At 33.3% G+C, this 24,354-nt stretch overlaps 2 pseudogenes; both read right to left on the bottom strand.

The window, feature by feature from the left end:
* Nucleotides 1–469: 469 nt before the first annotated feature.
* On the bottom strand, nt 470–8,382 carry LOC148584075 (TMV resistance protein N-like; annotated as a pseudogene).
* Nucleotides 8,383–14,069: 5,687 nt separating this feature from the next.
* Nucleotides 14,070–19,142, bottom strand: LOC148584074 (disease resistance-like protein DSC1; annotated as a pseudogene).
* Nucleotides 19,143–24,354: the final 5,212 nt, after the last annotated feature.

Below are 24,354 nucleotides of genomic sequence, written 5' to 3'. Positions count from 1 at the left end.
GAAACTAGAGATTGAAAACAGAATGTTATCTAACATTAATAACTTGAAGGTTTTCTACTTCAATCTTAGAATGAGAAGTTGGTTTGAATCCAACTTCTCTTTCTTTGCACTTTATCTTGGATAAGTGTTCTACAGCTTCACTGCTTCTCCTCATGTCTCGATCTGTAGTAGTAGAATTCTTCTCAGCTTCATCTTCATCAATTACAACAGCATCTTTATCAATTACAGTAGCAGCAACATTGTTCTTCACAGCTGCCACTTAACTAACAGGAGGAGCTCCAGCTGCTATAGTAGGATTCCTCACGGCTGCCACTTCACTAGGAGCATGAGCTTCAGCTGCAGTATGGTTAACATAATGCAAATATTTATATGTGCAGAGAAGTGTCTTTTTTTTGTTGTCATATTTCTGTAGTTGTTGAATTTGTAGATTTTTAGAAACCACAGTACCTTAATTTAAGTAAATACACAGCTATCTAGATCCCAAGTTGCAATCATCATTATTGTCATAACGGCTCATAGATGGTTGAATCCTATCAATCTTGTTACGTTCATCATCTTCGGTTAAACATTCTGAATTTTCACTTTCTTCTTCAAGTTCATCATCTTCAATTGCACATTCTGAAATGTCACTTTCTTCATCGAGTTCATCCTCTTTGATTGAACACACTGAATTTTCACTATCTTCATAGGATTCAGCCTCTGCGGATGAACTTCCCAAGAAATAATCACTTCCTTCATTGAACTGTTTCAAAATCATAAGTAAATCTTATATAGTTTTATATATTTTTAGAAACTTCTTGTACTTAACTTTGATAATGCATACATCCTAAACCTGATGTTGGCAAAACCCACCCTCTACATTTCCAGAACAAAACAGCCCAAATTTTCTGCACTTAACTTCGCTATACCTATAGTTGGGCAAATACTTGCTAAATCGTTGGATCTTTTTGTAACGCTTTTCCAAGTGAAATTAAGGCCGGTCCTAGAGATCCTTCTATTAACTGTTAAGCAGCACACAAAGAAAAAACTTAACTATTCCGGAACAAACTTAAGCCAGAGTCAATTTTTGGAGTATTTTGAATTTCTGTGTCAAGTTTGAAATATGAGGTCCAGGAATACTTATCCACACCAAACGAAGGCCTGACTAGTTTCCCATGACCATCAAATTATGGATGTATGCAAATATGATTTGAGTTGATGACAATCAAATACAATAAAACCAAATCCCTTAATCATAAGAATATGAAAGATGTAGTTAGGTCGAACCCATCTAACACTGTGAGTAGTTCTGTGTTTGCCACTCTGTAGGCATGTGGTATCCATGGAGAGTATGAGTTCCTTCTAAATGTGACTTTGTGAATTGGCTATGCTGTTGGAAGAGTAGAAGGGATGTAAGGTTAGATTGAGAGACTCAAAGGTGCTAAATATGTCCCAGAGATTCCCATATGGAACGCTGTCTCAATTTAGGAAAAACCTGATCTATAATGAAGTGGACAAATCAATATATCATTAGATAATGAAGTGGACAGGTAAGACCCAAAAGCTACAAACAGCCCTATAAACCCACAGTACTGAGCAGTTAACCGAACACAAAATTAATAGGCATTAAAAGGTCCTTACTGAAAAATAACTCCTAATTTGTTGAGGGTTACAACTGGATTCAAAGTTGCAAGCATCATCATTACTTCGCCTCTTTGATGGTTGAATACCATCTGATATCCTTTCAATTGTTTTGCATCCATCCTCTTCGATTGAACCCACAGAATAGTAGAATTATAAGACGAGGGAAGTGAGGTGGGAACTCAAGCTAGTGGCTCTCTCTCAAATATGGAACCCAATTTGTCATTTGCACCCTAAACACCGTTTCCAAGCCAAAAAAACCTATTTCATGATAATGTGGACAAATCAATATATAAGCAGTTAACCAATAACAAAATTAACCAGCATTAAGGTAAGGTAAGGAGTGCTTACTGAAAAACAACTAGATTCCAAGTTGTAATGATCACCATTATCATCATCATCATCGTCACATCGTCTCTTAGATGGTTGAATCCTTTCAACCGTATTGCGTTCATCCTCTCGGGTTAAACATTTTGAAATTTCACTTTCTTTATTGACTTCATCCTCTTTGATTGAACACACTGAATTTTCACTTTCTTCATCAACTTCATCCTCTTCAATTGAACCCACTAAATTTTCAGTTTCTTCATCGCGTTCGTCCTGTGCGGATGAACTTCCTAAGAAATAAGTTCTTTTTCCATTGGATTCATCAATAGAGAAATGAAAATCAACGTGGGTCACATCTGGATGATCTTTCACATTCTCTGCATGCTCGTGTATAATATGAACTCCGACACTTCTGATGACCAACGGTCTATGTATAAACAACTCAACTTGCAAATTGTCCCCCTTTAGCTCAAAAGATTCTTGGACGAAGTACTCATGCCATACATTTTTTGATTCTAGATACTTGAATTCTCTCCGTCTAACAATTATGTCCATACCATTATGCCTCATCGTAAACTCAGCCAAATCCACAACATGGATCTGAGGGTCCTTAAGAATGGGTTCAAGAATAGCACAAAAAACAATTCCTTGGATCTCATCCAAAGGAGAGAGCCCTTTAATATCCATTATACATGATTGACTACCATATGAACAGTCCCTACGATGGCGGAACCAGTCTGGTATCCTATTTCCAGAAAATATAATTCCGCCAGCAAAAGAGTCGTTATAATGTACCTGTTTAACAAATATCATGAATTTTTGTCAGTATAACCCATAAACCAAGACACATACAAATATGTACATAAGAGAGAGACATACCTTATCCAATAAAGAATCTTCCACCTCATTCCCTATTTTGTCAGCCAATTTAACGCAGTCAGTCAATTCAATCCACTCTAACACTGGCAATTGACTTGTATTGAATTGATTTTCTTTTGATACTTGTGGAAAACTTTCCAATGAAACACATCCACCGGCAATTATTTCTTTTATATTTGCTGGAAGTTCTAGAATTTCTTGAAGTTGCTTGCAGTCGGTTAACTGAAGCTTCCTCAATCTAACAAATCTTTTGATCCATGCAGGCAGACTAACAATTGCACTCCTTGATAAAATTAAACACTCTAAAGTGGAAGGGAAAAGTGTCCCAAAGAAATATATTTTATCAAGAACCAGATTTGTTAGTGCCGGAAACCCAACCGAGGAACAGCCAACATCGGAAATGCTTGAATTAACTGGAGGAGGCGATAAGAATAGTTCTCTACTTTCCTCTATGGACACAATTGAGAGCATTGATTGTCTTTCATCCCTCACATTTGTTGGAAGCATAACGAGTTTTGGACAGTCTCGGACACCAAGATAGTTGAGATGCCGTAACTGAAGAATGCTACTTGGAAGATGAATAAGGTTAGAGCATTGGAAAAATGCCATAAGGGTAAGCTTATCAAGGAATCCAACAGAGTCATGAACCTTAACTAAACTTATGCACCTATAAACACGTAATTCTTGTAAATTTGGGATTCCTGAAATATCAGGAATTTCAGTTAGGTTTTCAAGTCCAATGAGTTCCATATTACTCAGGTTTGGTAGATTCTGCAAAGGAAAAAAAAAAAAAAAAAAAAGGGATAAAATAAGCTTCAAAGAAGTTTACACCATAATTCTAAAGAAAAAACATTAAAAATAACAATCATACCTTCAATCTTTCCTTGAGTCCTTTGAAGGGGCCATTACTAACTCTTAAAATAGTGAGTTTCCGTCCATGAAAATTGGATGGCAGAGATTGTAAAGGAAATTCAGCCCAATGAAGCACTCTTAACTCATTAGGGAGATAAGTAGGCTTTTTAGAAAAGTCAGCATTATGACATATAAAATATCTAAGCCTTTTCATCTTCTCAAAGGTTTTGGAACTCCACTGTATCAATTCTCGTTTCGGCAACTCCACTAATATGCCTTCAATTTTGTTTGTCCCCTAGTAAGATAATATTGCATAAGTGTGGCAACAAAATCAAAAAGTTCTCCATACTTTATCAATTGCTAGAATTATAATTTTATTCTTATATATACACACATTATTTTATGAAAATGAAGCAAACTTTTATTCCATCAATCTGGCGCCCTATATGGCTATATTGCTTTTTTTTTTTTTCTTTTTTTTTTTTTTTTAATATTTTCATAATAGATAATTTGTTTTTAGTATTAGAATGTCTCAAAGTAAGTGATCACATTCAAGATGTAAATTTTTTTTTTCTCATATTTACTTATTTTCTAACTTATAAAATAAAAAGTACAATACTCATAAAAATTATATCTATATTTATAAAATAATAAGTACAGTACTCACAAAAACTATATCTACATTTGAAATAGAGTAAAAGAAAATTCCCTTGATGATTTATTTATTCTTTTGGATTGAAGGCATCCTACCAACACGCTACATCGTTTTGAGATGGATGGTGTATATGTGTGTGCAAGTATGTGGATATTTTTCAATCAATTTTTGCAAAATATAAAATTCAAAGGGTGTTATTATGAGTCTTACCATATTTTCTTCCAATACATAACGAACATCTTCATGATACCACAACCTACTGCGTTCGCCAGGTTCGTTGGGTGACTCTTAATGAACAATTTTTCTACCCATATCTTGCAGTAAGTCATGCATGACCAAAAAATTATCCTCATTAATAGTTATGAGAGACTTATCAATAAGTACTCCGATACCACTATCCGAAGAGAAACCACAACTATTTAGTATATGAGTAACATATTTAGCATCCTCTCCTTTGAAGAAACAAGCAATGTCAAGGAAAATATTTTTCTCATTTTCCTCCAATCCATCATAACTTATTTTAAGAATTTCATAAATATTTGTGTGAGGATTTCTTTTGTACTTTCTCAATTCACTTTTCCAATGATTTATGTCTTTTCCATATAGATTTGAACCTACCACACTTAAAGCTAGTGGGTTGCCCCCAGCATAATGTAATGCATGTACAGTGAGTTCCACAAAGTCATCATTAGGTTTGTCACTATGGAAGGCGTGTCGACTAAAGAGCTGAACAGCTTCATTGTGATCTAATTCCTTCATCTCGTATGGTTTAACTTTATGCGTAGCAAGTAAATGTTGATCTCTTGTAGTTATGATGATTACACTTCCCAAACCAAACCAATCATATTCTCCAAATAATGTATCTAACTGAATCAATTGATCCACATCATCAAGAACTAAAAGAACTTTTTTATTGCAAAGCCTTTCCTTTATGACATTGATTCCTTGATCAACATTGCGAATCTTCAAGCTTGAGTCGCCTAGGATATCATAAAGAAGTGTCTTTTGCAACTTGACTAGACCACCCTCTCGCTTTGAATTTTCTCTAACGTTTGCAAGAAAACATTTATCTTCAAATTGATCAGCAATCGAGTTATAGATCGCTTTTGCGATAGTTGTCTTACCAATTCCACCAACTCCAAAGATTCCTACTTTGTGCCTGTCACTCATTCCTAGACTTAAAAAACGATCTTTGATATCTCGTACACGAGACTCTAGTCCAATTGGATACTTGGCGACATTTAAGTATGTATGACGGTCCATTCTTAAGATCACCAGCTGAACAATTCGTTGGATAAATTCAAATTCATTCCTACCAATGCAGAAAAAAAAATAAAATAAAATTAATTAAATTAAATTAAATTAATTAATAATAATAATAATAATGAGTTGGAGTAGTCACATGAAAAGACATAAGAACATGATTTACATACATTTGTTCTCTTTGTAACAAATGACAATGGTTTGCAACAAGATATGATATAACCCTTCCTTGAGTTCCCTCCGGTACTCTATATCTCAATCCTCCTAATGATTTTTTTTTTTTTTTAAACTAAACTTAACTTTTCATTTTTCATTCGCGAATTTTGTTTTGCCTTGTTGATACAAACTTAACCTTTTTTTTTCATTTTACTCTAAAATGTAACCGCATTTGTACCTTTTTTTTTTTTTTTTGTAAATGTTTTTTTATCATAAGAGTTTATTTAGTTCCAAAATGTTTAATCTTTTAATAAACTGAATTGTATCATCTTTCACCATTCAATAATAATGGGATAATATATATTATTTCCACTAAACTTTAGAACGTAGCAAAATACCCCAAAAGTTAAGTATTACATATTCAGGTCGACCCTGCCATTTGAAATTGGTGGTGACAACTTATATTAATTATGAAGGGTGAAGTCTCCTATGATTGTAGTACTAAATCAGAAATTAATTATATCAGATTATGTAAAATGACCTTTATGTTGTCTTAAATAGTTTCGTGTTCCATATAACTAATGGAAAACTAAATAGTTTAATAAAAACTATTTAAATAGAAGTTCTTATCCCCTAAAATATGTATATCTATCTTAAGTCATTTGTGGTACTATTGTTCTCTACAATTTGGATTTATTCAAAGTTTTAATTATTTAAGATTTCTTTATTTTTAAGAAAAAAAAAAAAAAAAACTCATTATTTTTAAGAGTAAATAATTTATTTGTTCTTATAGCTTTTATAATTATGAGACGAGTGCATGTTATCATGTAACTCAACGTAGTTTTTTTTTTTTTTTTTTTTTTTTTTTTTAACATGTCCGCACAAGAGGGAAGAGAGGGATTCGAACTAGTGACCCCCGCTTCATTTGGTATGGTCCCAGCCGATTAAACTACCTCTTGGGGACAGTAAAAAAAATTTAATCTTAAAAATCATTTAATTGTTCTTAGCTTTTAGAATTATGAGACGAGTGCATGTTATCATGTAACTCAACGTAGTAAAAACTATTTTTACTAAACCCTAAACCCTAAACTATTTTACTTCCAGTAAAACTGATACTAAAAACTAATTTAAGAATTATACCACTTCCAAAATCCTAGAATTTAATCGTTTATTTTCTTGCATTCAAGAGAGATTTACAACCTTTTTGAAGGTATTAAGAGGTAAACAAAACATATGAAAATAGCTCTATGTATTTAAATGACTAATTTTAAAAATATGATCCTAATGTGAAAATTTCAAAGAATTTAGATTTCTTGTGACAAAAAAAAAAAAAAAAAAAAAAAAAGATTAAATTTGTAAGAAACAACAAACTTTGGTACTTAACCTTTTGAACTTTCATTATTTTTGCAATTGCCTCCACAAAAATTTACAACTCTCAATTTAATGTATCGAACTTCTAATTTTTTCCAATGTCATCCCTCCGTTAGGTTTTTCCGTTAAATCCTAACGGAAGGATGCCATAATTACCAAAATACCCCTCTTTTTTGGGAAAAAGATTCCCAAGATTCAGGCGTTGGTGAAGATTTAATACAATTTGCAAAAATACTTGTGCCTAAATCTTTGCAATTTTTTTATTTTTTTTCTTGTAATTAAAATAATTGGAATTTTGAGAATTTTGACATGATTTAATGGAAAAACCTAACAGATTGATGAGATTAAAAAATTAAAAGTTCGATACACTAAATTGAGAGTTTTTAAACTTTGGAAGATAAGCAAAAGTGATGGAAGTTTAGGGGGTTAAGTGAAGTTTCCCCCAAATGAATAATATTATATTGAAAAATATTAATGGTACAAAACTTTATATCAGAATAAATATGAAAAGTTATTCTTCAACAATTAGATCATCCATAAATTATTAAAGTAAATTACATGGTCTTAAACAAAATAATATAATGAATTTATTTTCTTGGACGCAAAAAGTTATGAAATAAGCTATGAGTACTTTTAAAGTGATTATAATTTATTTGCGTAAAATAGTTCATTTGTGCTGCACATACATAAAAGTAGGTGTGTAGCTAAGAGCGATCAATGTTAATTAATCCATTGTGCAAATAAATTATTTTGGTGGTATATAAATAAGGTCAAAAATACCCTTTCTCCAAATGGAAGCCGGACAAATTGGCAACTTTAGTTAGGGCTACCTTCCAGCTCTGCACAGTGTCTCTTTCGAATCTGCCTTCATGCTTAGCCAATGCTTCACCAAAACTCTTTTTTTGATAACGTACGTCCGATGGATCTACTTTGTAAAATACTGGCAAAACTTGCTTTGTTTCCATACACTTAAGGATCTCCACCAGCTCACGCAAGCACCAGGTAGATGATGTATAGTTTTCAGAGAGTACAACGATTGCATTTTTCGATTCTTTGATGACTTTGAAAAGTGCTTGTGAAATTTCTTCTCCTCCCTTAAGTTGGTCATCTATGTAGGTATAGATTCCCTTTTGAGTCAAAGTATTGTATAGATGAGCAATAAAATTGTCGCGGGTATCTTTGCCTCTAAAGTTTAAGAACACGCCATAAGGCCGTGGAAGGGTGGAAAAAGAAGAGAAAGATGCTCCATGTAAGGTCATGGAAGAAGCCATTTGTGTATGTAGGCCTGAGTACTACGTTTTAGAGATAATGAGAGAAATGACTCTTCAATGTAACCTAAGTATAAGCTAAATGACTCTTCAAAGAAGGAAGAAAATTATTGGCAGTTTCCTTATAATTAATTAATAAAGAATCTTGAAAAATGAGAAAAAAAAAATATGCGTTGGTCAAAGAAATAAGAAAAGTAGGATAAATGTGATCCTCCCTTGGCCAACTTCCTCGATCTCACTCACAAAAATAATAATAATAATAAAAAAATAAAAAACTTCCTCGATCTCGCTGCCTTTTTTTTTTCAATTGATTAATTAGGGCGGTGTACGATGCCGCGTTCAAGAAAAATAATTCAATTTTATACAATGGACGGTCGTAGAATGGTAGTGGGAAATGAAAGAAAGCATAGCCCATTGCATTTGAACTGTAGAAAGCGCACGCGTTGGGTAAAAAAAAAAAAAAAAAGCTATTTTTCATTTTTTATTTTTGAAGATGATTATTAATTTGTAGGACCTACACTAATACCGTCAATATATAATGCACATACAATTATTCAAACACTTAATTGTTGTCGGACAATTACGATAGTAACATATTACTACGGTCATATCTAAAGTCTCAATAGCTCATCATGTAAGAAATTTTATTTAAAGTATGTCCCTTCTGTCACATATATTATTATAATTATAAAATATACGGTGTTCAGTAGTTTATTATAATTAAAGCTTATTGTGTGAAATCAAATATTATGAATTAAATTGTTGATTTAATTCTTGTGGAACAAGTATTTGATTTCATTACTGATTTCATTTGTGGAATCAATTAGCTATATTTATTTAATTTTTATTCTTTGATGGGAGGAATAATTAAGGTAACAGCTCTAATTGAGAGTCTCTGACCTACCTATAAATAAGGCATGTGTATTCCATCAATTGACACTCACTGGTAGGCAAAGGTCAGAAGAACCTCTTAATATTTTTTAGTTTTTCCAAATTTTGTTTTTGTAAAGCTGTTCTTCAATTGGCTTAAACAAAGCATGGGTAAAGGTATTTATATAATTATTCATTCCGCTACTAATTTTATTGTCAATTAGCATTTAATTATATATTGAACTTTTACATGTGGTATGAGAGCCTCCTCTAGGTCATATTTGCTCAGTTTAATTTTTGAGATATGCCTGCTATAAAATTCTAATTTTGTTTCAACAATATTTTATTTTGTTTATTGATTATTGAAACAAAATATATGATGAGGAGCATAAAGCATGAAATCGACGGCCACCCCCAACGGCCAAAACAAAAAAATAAAATTATTACTATTTTAGTTTTTATTTATTTTAAAAACGTTAAATAATATTTTATTTTTTAAGTAGGACACGTGTCATTATTATGGCCATTGGATCTTTTTAAAGAGATCTTGACCCTTAACTCGCTCCTATCCAATCCAAAATGGACTGAAGAGGAGTCAAATCCCGCTTTTGAAGGGAATGCAAGGCCGCTTCGAATGATAACAAAAAAAATGAGACGTTCAATTTTTACTTTTTAAACTCCCGCCAATGAAGTGGGCTCCATCCATCATTCCATTCCATGGAATAATGATATAAGAAGTACTAGAGTCTTTTCTAAATGTGATGTAGCAGTTAAGATTATCAATAAATCAAAATTCAATAATAATCATCTTAAATTCAATTGTGATTTTAAAAGTCACGTCACATTTGGGAGGACTCGAATCTTCCTTAATTAGTCCTTGTACCATTACTCCATTCCATGTGATGCAAGCTAAGGCTGATGGGACAAAAAAAGTGGGATGATTGCTGAAATATTCCTCAGAGTTACTCGTGAACCCAAATACTAGTGTTGCATATAGGACTATAAAGAAACAGAGTTACTCGTGAACATGTTTGAATTTGATTTGAATTAGTTTGATTCCAAATTGGCTCATCTATTAAATAAATATAATTTGGAAATAAATGCAAAATCAGTCCCTTTGGTTGACCTAAATTAGAAATCGCTTCTAATCGTATCAAAATGAGGGTATGCTAAAAAAACTTATTTAGTCCTTGAAGTCAAATTCCGTTAAAACATTAACGGATTCCGCTAGATGCCACGTCAGTACCAATAAAATGGCAACACGTGTCACTCTTAATAAAAATCTATATATATATATAATTTAAAAAACTATATTTAAAAAAAAAAATGAAAATGGCGGCTATCGATTGGGCAGCCACCCTTTAAGGGTGCTGGGAGTAGATCTTGGGGTGGCCTTCAACTTCGAGTAGAACTCGAGACGGTGAGGATGATGACAGCGACCTCATACAAAAGATTCTTGAACTGTTCAGCAAGGATCAGATTATAAACATGCTCTGCAAAGCAGTGCATAACAACCTTAGTTGCATTCCTTGATAAGCAGTGCATTGGAACATTCTAACAACTTTAGTTCCTTGATGTTTGATTTCTAAAGTTTCCCAAGCTTCCTTAGCTATTTCACATCTAGAAATTCTAGAAAATTCCTTATTTGAAACAGAGATGTAAATAGCATTTATAGCTTTGTCATTCGCAGTAGCATTATTTTTTTCCTCTGTTGTCCATTCAGCTATTGCTTTGTCTGGACATGTCCATCCAGATTCAACAATATGCCAAACATTAATGGATTTAAAGTATGCTCTCATACGAATTTTTCAAAGTGTATAATTTGTTCCGTCAAAGATGGGAAGAAAATTAGGAGCAACAGTAAGAGACATTTGATATGGAGTCTTGGATCACACTCAGGAAAAAATTCCTTCATAGAGTGAACCCGCTCTGATACCAATTGAAAATTCTAAAACGACTCCAAACAACACCTATTCAAATGTCTAGGTGTTTCACAAAGATTATTCAGAAAAAGATCTAACCTAGCAGTTAAAATATCAACCAAATATAGATATGAAATAAGCAATCAAGAACACAGATATTTGGTTACGAAGAGAAAACCATTTAGAGAACTTTCTAAATGTAAAACCTCTCCGGGGCAGCCAAACCCAAGAAATCAATCCATTATAAGAAGAATAAGGAATACAAGAAGAATTACAAAACCTTTGACTCTTCCTTGCACACGACAAGTGACCCACTTGACTTCCACCTCAGTAGCCCTTTCCAGAACACCTGGCACAATTCTTCTAAAAGATTTCCTTTCACCGGAACTCTGATTGGCTTCACGTATTTTCTTTTCACAAATAAAACTAGAACAATATCTCTCTTTCTATGCTCTCCAAAATACGTACCTTTCTTAAGCAAAATAAAATGTTTAAATAGAGAATAAACAATACATCAGCAACCATGTCCAGACAAGGCTAATTAGGGGTTCGGAGATGGCTAGGGTTACATATGCGTAACCTAGTGGTGTCCGGACCTCCAACTCTTGTGTCCGGACAGCCCATATAAATAAGGGCTTGCTGGAAATTGGGTTCGGACCCAGTTTCTGGCGGTCCGGACCTCCCTTTCAATATGAGGTTTTCGAAAATGGGGTCCGGACCCAGCTTCTAGCGGTCCAGACCTCCCCTTTCAAAATGCAGTTTCTGAAAATGGGGTCCGAACCCAGCTTCTGGCGGTCCGACCCTCCCCTTCAAAACATGGTTGCTGGATATGTGGTCCAGACCCAGCTTCTGACAGTCCGGACATGTCCTTCAGATGGAGTGTTCTGGCTATTGGGTCCGGACCTGGCTTCTGGCGGTCCAGACCGGCCCTTCTAGAATAAGCTTTCTGGACATGTTAAGATGCTTCATTTTCACCAACTTTACATGCAAATCGAATGAGCCAAAACATAACCCAACAGAAAGCATGGCCCATTGCACTGTAGATAGAGCACGCGTTGGGAGTAAAAATATGAAGCTATTTTTCATTTTTTATTTTTTAAGATGATTATTAAATAATTTGTAGGACCTAGCTACACTTTTATTTATGTGAATTCATTTTCCATTTCCATTTCCATTTATGAAATAATTATTGAATTTATACTTTCACTTATGTGGATTCATTTTCTATTTTTGAAAATAATTATTAAATCTATAGGAGTACTAGATGTTAACATATACAATTTCTCAAACACCTGGGATGGACTCTAATAAACTAAGCATTTATTCTCTATGAAAGACATTCATTATATATGAAAAACAATACTATCAATCTATAATGCACTTACAATTATTCAAACTTTTAAGATTTCACTTAATTGTTGTGGGACAATTAGGATAGTAAAATATTACTACGGCCACATCTAAAGTCTCAATGGCTCATCATTCCCAGCTAGGAGACTAGTGGATCCTACATTCAACATGATCAATTGATAATTCAATAAAAGCATTACAAATCCGTTGATAGTTTGAGAAGAAAAGTATAAATTTTTTTCCCCAATAATTGAAAACTTCTTGTAAACCAAAGTTTACCCACTTTGGAGCCAATAAGTAGGTAATGGGTACTTCCAAAACCTAATGTTGATATGTGCAGCTTGACCCACAACCTTAGTTAGTTGAGTTAAGTTCATAAAATAAAAAAGCCTAATCAAGCAAAATGGCAGGCTTCTCAATCATCTTTCACCTTGATGAAACCCCCCTCTACATTTCCAAAAGAAAATTCCAAGAAACTCATTAGAGCCCCCCACATATGGGCAAATTTAAGCCCAATGTCAATTTTGGAAGTATTCTGAATTTCAAACAATTAGAAAGGGGCTCATTAATTGATTTCAATCAAAGTTTGAAATATCAGCTCCAAGAATACTTGCACCCAGAAGACATGCCAAATAGACGATAATGTCATAACTAACCATTTAGAATTACTTAATTGGATTTCATGGGCAACATGAACCAGGCAGAGAACCCATTTCTCAAACAGAAAAAATTGAAGTACTAAGATTTTCATGACTCATCAACGTGAATAACATTATTATGTCTTATGAAACTAGAAAGTTGATGATGGATGTACTTACAGGCATGTGAGGAACGCCTCTTCTGTTGTGGGTGCCAATTGGATTATGCCTCATCACATCTCTGCGGCTTTCTGTAGGTTGAAATGTTGAATGTAAAGAAAACTTTAATGGACTAATTTTGGCGGAATACCAAAACCAATGAAGGAAAACTTTATTTATAAGCATAAGCAATTACAAAGGAAGAAACCTATTTGAACTATACATGCATGAGGTGTTCTAAGTAATTACAATGACTTTAATTACAAGGTGGAAACTAGAGATTGAAAACATTATGTTATCTAACATTAATAACTTGAAGGTTTTCTACTTCAATCTTAGAATGAGAAGTTGGTTTGAATCCAACTTCTCTTTCTTTGCACTTTATCTTGGATAAGTGTTCTACAGCTTCACTGCTTCTCCTCATGTCTCGATCTGTAGTAGTAGAATTCTTCTAAGCTTCATCTTCATCAATTACAACAGCATCTTTATCAATTACAGCAGCAGCAACATTGTTCTTCACAGCTGCCACTTAACTAACAGGAGGAGCTCTAGCTGCTACAGTAGGATTCCTCACGGCTGCCACTTCACTAGGAGCATGAGCTTCAGCTGCAGTATGGTTAACATAATGCAAATATTTATATGTGCAGAGAAGTGACTTTTTTTTGTTGTCATATTTCTGTAGTTGTTGAATTTGTAGATTTTTAGAAACCACAGTACCTTAATTTAAGTAAATACACAGCTATATGGATCCCAAGTTGCAATCATCATTATCGTCACAACGGCTCATAGATGGTTGAATCCTTTCAATCTTGTTGCGTTCATCCTCTTCGGTTAAACATTCTGAATTTTCACTTTCTTCTTCAAGTTCATCATCTTCAATTGAACATTCTGAAATGTCACTTTCTTCATCGAGTTCATCCTCTTTGATTGAACACACTGAATTTTCACTATCTTCATAGGATTCATCCTCTGCGGATGAACTTCCCAAGAAATAATCACTTCCTTCATTGAACTGTTTCAAAATCATAAGTAAATCTTATATAGTTTTATATATTTTTAGAAACTTCTTGTACTTAACTTTGATAATGCATACATCCTAAACCTGATGTTGGCAAAACCCACCCTCTACATTTCCAGAACAAAACAGCCCAAATTTTCTGCGCTTAACTTCGCTATACCTATAGTTGGGCAAATACTTGCTAAATCGTTGGATCTTTTTGCAACGCTTTTCAAAGTGAAATTAAGGCCGGTCCTAGAGATCCTTCTATTAACTGTTAAGCAGCACACAAAGAAAAAACTTAACTATTCCGGAACAAACTTAAGCCAGAGTCCATTTTTGGAGTATTTTGAATTTTTGTGTCAAGTTTGAAATATGAGGTCCAAGAATACTTATCCACACCAAACGAAGGCCTGACTAGTTTCCCATGACCATCAAATTATGGATGTATGCAAATATGATTTGAGTTGATGACAATCAAATACAATAAAACCAAATCCCATAATCATAAGAATATGAAAGATGTAGTTAGGTCGAACCCATCTAACACTGTGAGTAGTTCTGTGTTTGCCACTCTGTAGGCATGTGGTATCCATGGAGAGTATGAGTTCCTTCTAAATGTGACTTTGTGAATTGGTTATGCTGTTGGAAGAGTAGAAGGGATGTAAGGTTAGATTGAGAGACTCAAAGGTGCTAAATATGTCCCAGAGATTCCCATATGGAATGCTGTCTCAATTTAGGAAAAACCTAATCTATAATGAAGTGGACAAATCAATATATCATTAGATAATGAAGTGGACAGGTAAGACCCAAAAGCTACAAACAGCCTTATAAACCCACAGTACTGAGCAGTTAACCAAACACAAAATTAATAAGCATTAAGAGGTCCTTACTAAAAAATAACTCCTCATTTGTTGAGGGTTACAACTGGATTCGAAGTTGCAAGCATCATCATCACTTCGCCTCTTTGATGGTTGAATACCATCTGATATCCTTTCAATTGTTTTGCATCCATCCTCTTCGATTGAACCCACAGAATATGCTAGTAGAATTATAAGACGGGGGAAGTGAGGTGGGAACTCAAGCTAGTGGCTCTCTCTCAAATATGGAACCCAATTTGTCATTTGCACCCTAAACACCGTTTCCAAGCCAAAAAAACCTATTTCATGATAATGTGGACAAATCAATATATAAGCAGTTAACCAATAACAAAATTAACCAGCATTAAGGTAAGGTAAGGAGTGCTTACTGAAAAACAACTAGATTCCAAGTTGTAATGATCACCATTATCATCATCATCATCGTCACATCGTCTCTTAGATGGTTGAATCCTTTCAACCGTATTGCGTTCATCCTCTCGGGTTAAACATTCTGAAATTTCACTTTCTTCATTGACTTCATCCTCTTTGATTGAACACACTGAATTTTCATTTTCTTCATCAACTTCATCCTCTTCAATTGAACCCACTGAATTTTCAGTTTCTTCATCTCGTTCGTCCTGTGCGGATGAACTTCCTAAGAAATAAGTTCTTCTTCCATTGGATTCATCAATAGAGAAATGAAAATCAACGTGGGTCACATCTGGATGATCTTTCACATTCTCTGCATGCTCGTGTATAATATGAACTCCGACACTTCTGATGACCAACGGTCAATATATAAACAACTCAACTTGCAAATTGTCCCCCTTTAGCTCAAAAGATTCTTGGACGAAGTACTCATGCCATACATTTTTTGATTCCAGATACTTGAATTCTCTCCGTCTAACAATTATGTCCATACCATTATGCCTCATCGTAAACTCAGCCAAATCCACAACATGGATCTGAGGGCCCTTAAGAATGGGTTCAAGAATAGCACAAAAAACAATTCCTTGGATCTCATCCAAAGGAGGGAGCCCTTTAATATCCATTATACATGATTGACTACCATATGAACAGTCCCTACGATGGCGGAACCAGTCTGGTATCCTATTTCCAGAAAATATAATTCCGCCAGCAAAAGAGTCGTTATAATGTACCTGTTTAACAAATATCATGATTTTTTGTCAGTATAACCCATAAACCAAGACACATACAAATATGTACATAAGAGAGAGACATACCTTATCCAATCAAGAATCTTCCACCTCATTCCTTATTTTGTCAGCCAATTTAACGCAGTCAGTCAATTCAATCCACTCTAACACTGGCAACTGACTTGTATTGAATTGATTTTCTTTTGATACTTGTGGAAAACTTTCCAATGAAACACATCCACCGGCAATTATTTCTTTTATATTTGCTGGAAGTTCTAGAATTTCTTGAAGTTGCTTGCAGTCGGTTAACTGAAGCTTCCTCAATCTAACAAATCTTTTGATCCATGCAGGCAGACTAACAATTGCACTCCTTGATAAAATTAAGCACTCTAAAGTGGAAGGGAAAAGTGTCCCAAAGAAATATATTTTATCAAGAACCAGATTTGTTAGTGCCGGAAACCCAACCGAGGAACAACCAACATTGGAAATGCTTGAATTCACTGGAGGAGGCGATAAGAATAGTTCTCTACTTTCCTCTATGGACACAATTGAGAGCATTGATTGTCTTTCATCCCTCACATTTGTTGGAAGCATAACGAGTTTTGGACAGTCTCGGACACCAAGATAGTTGAGATGCCGTAACTGAAGAATGCTACTTGGAAGATGAATAAGGTTAGAGCATTGGAAAAATGCCATAAGGGTAAGCTTATCAAGGAATCCAACAGAGTCATGAACCTTAACTAAACTTATGCACCTATAAACACGTAATTCTTGTAAATTTGGGATTCCTGAAATATCAGGAATTTCAGTTAGGTTTTCAAGTCCAATGAGTTCCATATTACTCAGGTTTGGTAGATTCTGCAAAGGAAAAAAAGAAGGGGATAAAATAAGCTTCAAAGAAGTTTACACCATAATTCTAAAGAAAAAACATTAAAAATAACAATCATACCTTCAATCTTTCCTTGAGTTCTTTGAAGGGGCCATTACTAACCCTTAAAATAGTGAGTTTCCGTCCATGAAAATTGGATGGCAGAGATTGTAAAGGAAATTCAGCCCAATGATGCACTCTTAACTCATTAGGGAGATAAGTAGGCTTTTTAGAAAAGTCAGCATTATGACATATAAAATATCTAAGCCTTTTCATCTTCTCAAAGGTTTTGGAACTCCACCGTATCAATTCTCGTTTCGGCAACTCCACTAATATGCCTTCAATTTTGTTTGTCCCCTAGTAAGATAATATTGCTTAAGTGTGGCAACAAAATCAAAAAGTTCTCCATACTTTATCAATTGCTAGAATTATAATTTTATTCCTATATGGCTATATTGCTTTTTTTTTTTTTTTTTTTTTTAAGATTTTCATAATAGATAATTTGTTTTTAGTATTAGAATGTCTCAAAGTAAGTGATCACATTCAAGATGTAAATTTTTTTTTTTCTCATATTTACTTATTTTCTAACTTACTTATAAAATAAAAAGTACAATACTCATAAAAATTATATCTATATTTATAAAATAATAAGTACAGTACTCACAAAAACTATATCTACATTTGAAATAGAGTAAAAGAAAATTCCCTTGATGATTTATTTATTCTTTTGGATTGAAGGCATCCTACCAACACGCTACATCGTTTTGAGATGGATGGTGTATATGTGTGTGCAAGTATGTGGATATTTTTCAATCAATTTTTGCAAAATATAAAATTCAAAGGGTGTTATTATGAGTCTTACCATATTTTCTTCCAATACATAATGAACATCTTCATGATACCACAACCTACTGCGTTCGCCAGGTTCGTTGGGTGACTCTTGATGAACAATTTTTCTACCCATATCTTGCAGTAAGTCATGCATGACCAAAAAATTATCCTCATTAATAGTTATGAGAGACTTATCAATAAGTACTCCGATACCACTATCCGAAGAGAAACCACAACTATTTAGTATATGAGTAACATATTTAGCATCCTCTCCTTTGAAGAAACAAGCAATGTCAAGGAAAATATTTTTCTCATTTTCCTCCAATCCATCATAACTTATTTTAAGAATTTCATAAATATTTGTGTGAGGATTTCTTTTGTACTTTCTCAATTCACTTTTCCAATGATTTATGTCTTTTCCATATAGATTTGAACCTACCACACTTAAAGCTAGTGGGTTGCCCCCAGCATAATGTAATGCATGTACAGTGAGTTCCACAAAGTCATCATTAGGTTTGTCACTATGGAAGGCATGTCGACTAAAGAGCTGAACAGCTTCATTGTGATCTAATTCCTTCATCTCGTATGGTTTAACTTTATGCGTAGCAAGTAAATGTTGATTTCTTGTAGTTATGATGATTACACTTCCCAAACCAAACCAATCATATTCTCCAAATAATGTATCTAACTGAATCAATTGATCCACATCATCAAGAACTAAAAGAACTTTTTTATTGCAAAGCCTTTCCTTTATGACATTGATTCCTTGATCAACATTGCGAAACTTCAAGCTTGAGTCGCCTAGGATATCATAAAGAAGTGTCTTTTGCAACTTGACTAGACCACCCTCTCGCTTTGAATTTTCTCTAACGTTTGCAAGAAAACATTTATCTTCAAATTGATCAGCAATCGAGTTATAGATCGCTTTTGCGATAGTTGTCTTACCAATTCCACCAACTCTAAAGATTCCTACTTTGTGCCTGTCACTCATTCCTAGACTTAAAAAACAATCTTTGATATCTCGTACACGAGACTCTAGTCCAATTGGATACTTGGCGACATTTAAGTATGTATGACGGTCCATTCTTAAGATCACCAGCTGAACAATTCGTTGGATAAATTCAAATTCATTCCTACCAATGCAAAAAAAAATAATAATAATAATAATAATAATAATGAGTTGGAGTAGTCACATGAAAAGACATAAGAACATGATTTACATACATTTGTTCTCTTTGTAACAAATGACAATGGTTTGCAACAAGATATGATATAACCCTTCCTTGAGTTCCCTCCGGTACTCTATATCTCAATCCTCCTAATGATTTTTTTTTTTTTTTTTTTAAACTAAACTTAACTTTTCATTTTTCATTCGCGAATTTTGTTTTGCCTTGTTGATACAAACTTAACCTTTTTTTTCATTTTACTCTAAAATGTAACCGCATTTGTACCTTTTTTTTTTTTTTTGTAAATGTTTTTTTATCATAAGAGTTTATTTAGTTCCAAAATGTTTAATCTTTTAATAAACTGAATTGTATCATCTTTCACCATTCAATAATAATGGGATAATATATATTATTTCCACTAAACTTTAGAACGTAGCAAAATACCCCAAAAGTTAAGTATTACATATTCAGGTCGACCCTGCCATTTGAAATTGGTGGTGACAACTTATATTAATTATGAAGGGTGAAGTCTCCTATGATTGTAGTACTAAATCAGAAATTAATTATATCAGATTATGTAAAATGACCTTTATGTTGTCTTAAATAGTTTCGTGTTCCATATAACTAATGGGAAACTAAATAGTTTAATAAAAACTATTTAAATAGAAGTTCTTATCCCCTAAAATATGTATATCTATCTTAAGTCATTTGTGGTACTATTGTTCTCTGCAATTTGGATTTATTCAAAGTTTTAATTATTTAAGATTTCTTTATTTTTAAGAAAAAAAAAAAAAAACTCATTATTTTTAAGATTAAATAATTTATTTGTTCTTATAGCTTTTATAATTATGAGACGAGTGCATGTTATCATGTAACTCAACGTAATTTTTTTTTTTTTAACATGTCCGCACAAGAGGGAAGAGAGGGATTCGAACTAGTGACCCCCGCTTCATTTGGTATGGTCCCAGTCGATTAAACTACCTCTTGGGGACAGTAAAAAAAATTTAATCTTAAAAATCATTTAATTGTTCTTAGCTTTTAGAATTATGAGACAAGTGCATGTTATCATGTAACTCAACGTAGTAAAAACTATTTTTACTAAACCCTAAACCCTAAACTATTTTACTTCCAGTAAAACTGATACTAAAAACTAATTTAAGAACTATACCACTTCCAAAATCCTAGAATTTAATCGTTTATTTTCTTGCATTCAAGAGAGATTTACAACCTTTTTGAAGGTATTAAGAGGTAAACAAAATATATGAAAATAGCTCTATGTATTTAAATGACTAATTTTAAAAATATGATCCTAATGTGAAAATTTCAAAGAATTTAGATTTCTTGTGACCAAAAAAAAAAAAAATGATTAAATTTGTTAGAAACAACAAACTTTGGTACTTAACCTTTTGAACTTTCATTATTTTTGCAATTGCCTCCACAAAAATTTACAACTCTCAATTTAGTGTACCGAACTTCTAATTTTTTCCAATGTCATCCCTCCGTTAGGTTTTTTCGTTAAATCCTAACGGAAGGGTGCCATAATTACCAAAATACCCCTCTTTTTTGGGAAAAAGATTCCCAAGATTCAGGCGTTGGTGAAGATTTAATACCATTTGCAAAAATACTTGTGCCTAAATCTTTGCAATTTTTTTTTTTTTTTTTGTAATTAAAATAATTGGAATTTTGAGAATTTTGACATGATTTAATGGAAAAACCTAACGGATTGATGAGATTAAAAAATTAAAAGTTCGATACACTAAATTGAGAGTTTTTAAACTTTGGGAGATAAGCAAAAGTGATGGAAGTTTAGGGGGTTAAGTGAAGTTTCCCCCCAAATGAATAATATTATATTGAAAAATATTAATGGTACAAAACTATATATCAGAATAAATATGAAAAGTTATTCTTCAACAATTAGATCATCCATAAATTATTAAAGTAAATTACATGGTCTTAAACAAAATAATATAATGAATTTATTCTCTTGGACCCAAAAAGTTATGAAATAAGCTATGAGTACTTTTAAAGTGATTATAATTTATTTGCGTAAAATAGTTCATTTGTGCTGCACATGCATAAAAGTAGGTGTGTAGCTAAGAGCGATCAATGTTAATTAATCCATTGTGCAAATAAATTATTTTGGTGGTATATAAATAAGGTCAGAAATACCCTTTCTCCAAATGGAAGCCGGACAAATTGGCAACTTTAGTTAGGGCTGCCTTCCAACTCTGCACAGTGTCTCATTCGAATCTGCCTTCATGCTTAGCCAATGCTTCACCAAATCTCTTTTTTTGATAGCGTACGTCCGATGGATCTACTTTGTAAAATACTGGCAAAACTTGCTTTGTTTCCATACACTCAAGGATCTCCACCAGCTCACGCAAGCACCAGGTAGATGATGCATAGTTTTCAGAGAGTACAACGATTGCATTTTTTGATTCTTTGATGACTTTGAAAAGTGCTTGTGAAATTTCTTCTCCTCCCCTAAGTTGGTCATCTATGTAGGTATAGATTCCCTTTTGAGTCAAAGTATTGTATAGATGAGCAATAAAATTGTCGCGGGTATCTTTGCCTCTAAAGTTTAAGAACACGCCATAAGGCCGTGGAAGGGTGGAAAAAGAAGAGGAAGATGCTCCATGTAAGGTAATGGAAGAAGCCATTTGTGTATGTAGGCCTGAGTACTACGTTTTAGAGATAATGAGAGAAATGACTCTTCAATGTAACCTAAGTATAAGCTAAATGACTCTTCAAAGAAGGAAGAAAATTATTGGCAGTTTCCTTATAATTAATTAATAAAGAATCTTGAAAAATGAGAAAAAAAAAATATGCGTTGGTCAAAGAAATAAGAAAAGTAGGATAAATGTGATCCTCCCTTGGCCAACTTCCTCGATCTCACTCACAAAAAAAAAATAATAATAATAATAAATAAAAAATAAAAAAATAAAAAACTTCCTCCATCTCGCTGCCTTTTTTTTTTTTTTTTTCAATTGATTAATTAGGGCGGTGTACGATGCCGCGTTCAAGAAAAATAATACAATTTTATACAAAGGACGGTCGTAGAATGGTAGTGGGAAACGAAAGAAAGCATGGCCCATTGCATTTGAACTGTAGAAAGCGCACGCGTTGGGTTAAAAAAAAAAAAAAAAAAAAAAAAAGAAGCTATTTTTCATTTTTTATTTTTCAAGATGATTATTAATTTGTAGGACCTACACTAATACCATCAATATATAATGCACATACAATTATTCAAACACTTAATTGTTGTGGGACAATTACGATAGTAACATATTACTACGGCCATATCTAAAGTCTCAATGGCTCATCATGCAAGAAATTTTATTTAAAGTATGTCTCTTATTTAACATATATTATTGTAATTATAAAATATACGGTGTTCAGTCGTTTATTCCAATTAAAGCTTATTGTGTGAAATCAAATATTCTGAATTAAATTGCTGATTTAATTCTTGTGGAACAAGTATTTGATTTCATTACTGATTTCATTTGTGAAATCAATTAGCTGTATTTATTTAATTTTTATTCCTTGATGGGAGGAATAATTAAGGTAACAGCTCTAATTGAGGGTCCTTGACCTACCTATAAATAAGGCATGTGTATTCCATCAATTGACACTCACTGGTAGGCAAAGGTCAGAAGAACCTTTCAATATTTTTTAGTTTTTTCAGATTTTGTTTTTGTGAAACTGCTCTTCAATTGACTTAGGTATTTATATAATTATTCATTCCGCTGCTAATTTTATTGTCAATTAATATTTAATTATATATTGAATTTTTACATGTGGTATCAGAGCCTCCTCTAAGCCATATTTGCTCAGTTTAATTTTTGAGATATATCTGCTATAAAATTCTAATTTTGTTTCAACAATATTTTATTTTGTTTATTGATTATTGAAACAAAATATATGGTGAGGAGCATAAAGCATGAAATCGACGGCCATGTGGATATATATTGTTTTGTTTTGTTTTTGCATTAGTTATTTGCTCAGTCTATTTTTAATATGTCGGCTGTTGATATTTTTATGTGAATGTTGAAATAAAAATGAAACCCAAGGCCCTTACAGCAATTTTCATTTTCCAATCTAGCAACTCATCTAGTCATTTGTGCCGTACCGAAACCTTTGTTCATAAGTCTGATATTTAATTATCTGTAATCCTCATATGGTTCATAGTTAGATTCTGAAATCATATATTTGTTTAGGAATTTATACAATCAAAGTTATCCATGCTTCTCACTTTGAAGGATTGTTTTTGGTGTTTGATCATGGGAAATTTCATCACCAACATCTAGTTTGTATGTCTTTCATTTGTCACATGTGATCAGTTTACCCATAGTGATCAATTTTGTCTGTGTAGCATGATCTTTTGAATAGGTCATTTCTATTATTATTGTTGTTATTATCATTGTTGTTCCTGTTGTTGATATTATTGTTTATGAGCTTTCGTGCACTCCTATGTGTTTGCAGTTGGGAAGATTTCACGTCTCGTTAACCTTATCTATCATCCAAAGCTTGATGAAATTCAAAAACCCAATTCCATCAATATGAGAGATTTTCAGAAACCCAGGGGGTTGTCATTGACAAATTCTTCCCGACAATTTTCTACGCAGAGTACTATGCTGAGAGAGGCCGCTCACAATTGACAAGTGGTCATTCGGCTTCCACACATACTAGCAGACAGAGAAGTTCCTTATCTGAAGTTGGGGAGCCATCAAAGACACCAAAACGAAGACGTGTGCCCGATTCCCCTGTTTCTATGGAGCGCTCTACGCAAGACTCAGGACGAGTGCATAGTGCAATTACTTCATCAGGGAGGTCCTCTTGGCGTTCTCATCACCACAAATCAAAGAAGACAAAGATTGTTTGAAATGAAGAGTAAGGTGCCCTACCTTCCCTGCCTTTCTTCAGTAGTTAAAAATAAAGCATGGGGTCTACGTTGCTTCTTTGTGACTTTGTCTAATGTTCACCGTGTGCAGAGAGAATTTTTTAAACAATATGTAGGGGCCATTTAACAATAAGCCTAAAATCTTCCTTATACATTAAAATGGGCTTCCATGTGGCTCCGTTGTTTGTCTTAAAGATTGAATTGTCCAATGTATTACGGGTTTTTTTTTAATTGACACTTGACTT

Source organism: Corylus avellana, chromosome 8, assembly GCF_965113065.1.
Source record: "Corylus avellana chromosome 8, dhCorAvel1.hap1.2, whole genome shotgun sequence".
Classification (NCBI taxonomy): Eukaryota; Viridiplantae; Streptophyta; class Magnoliopsida; order Fagales; family Betulaceae; genus Corylus; species Corylus avellana.
This window is presented reverse-complemented; position numbering and strand designations above follow the sequence as displayed.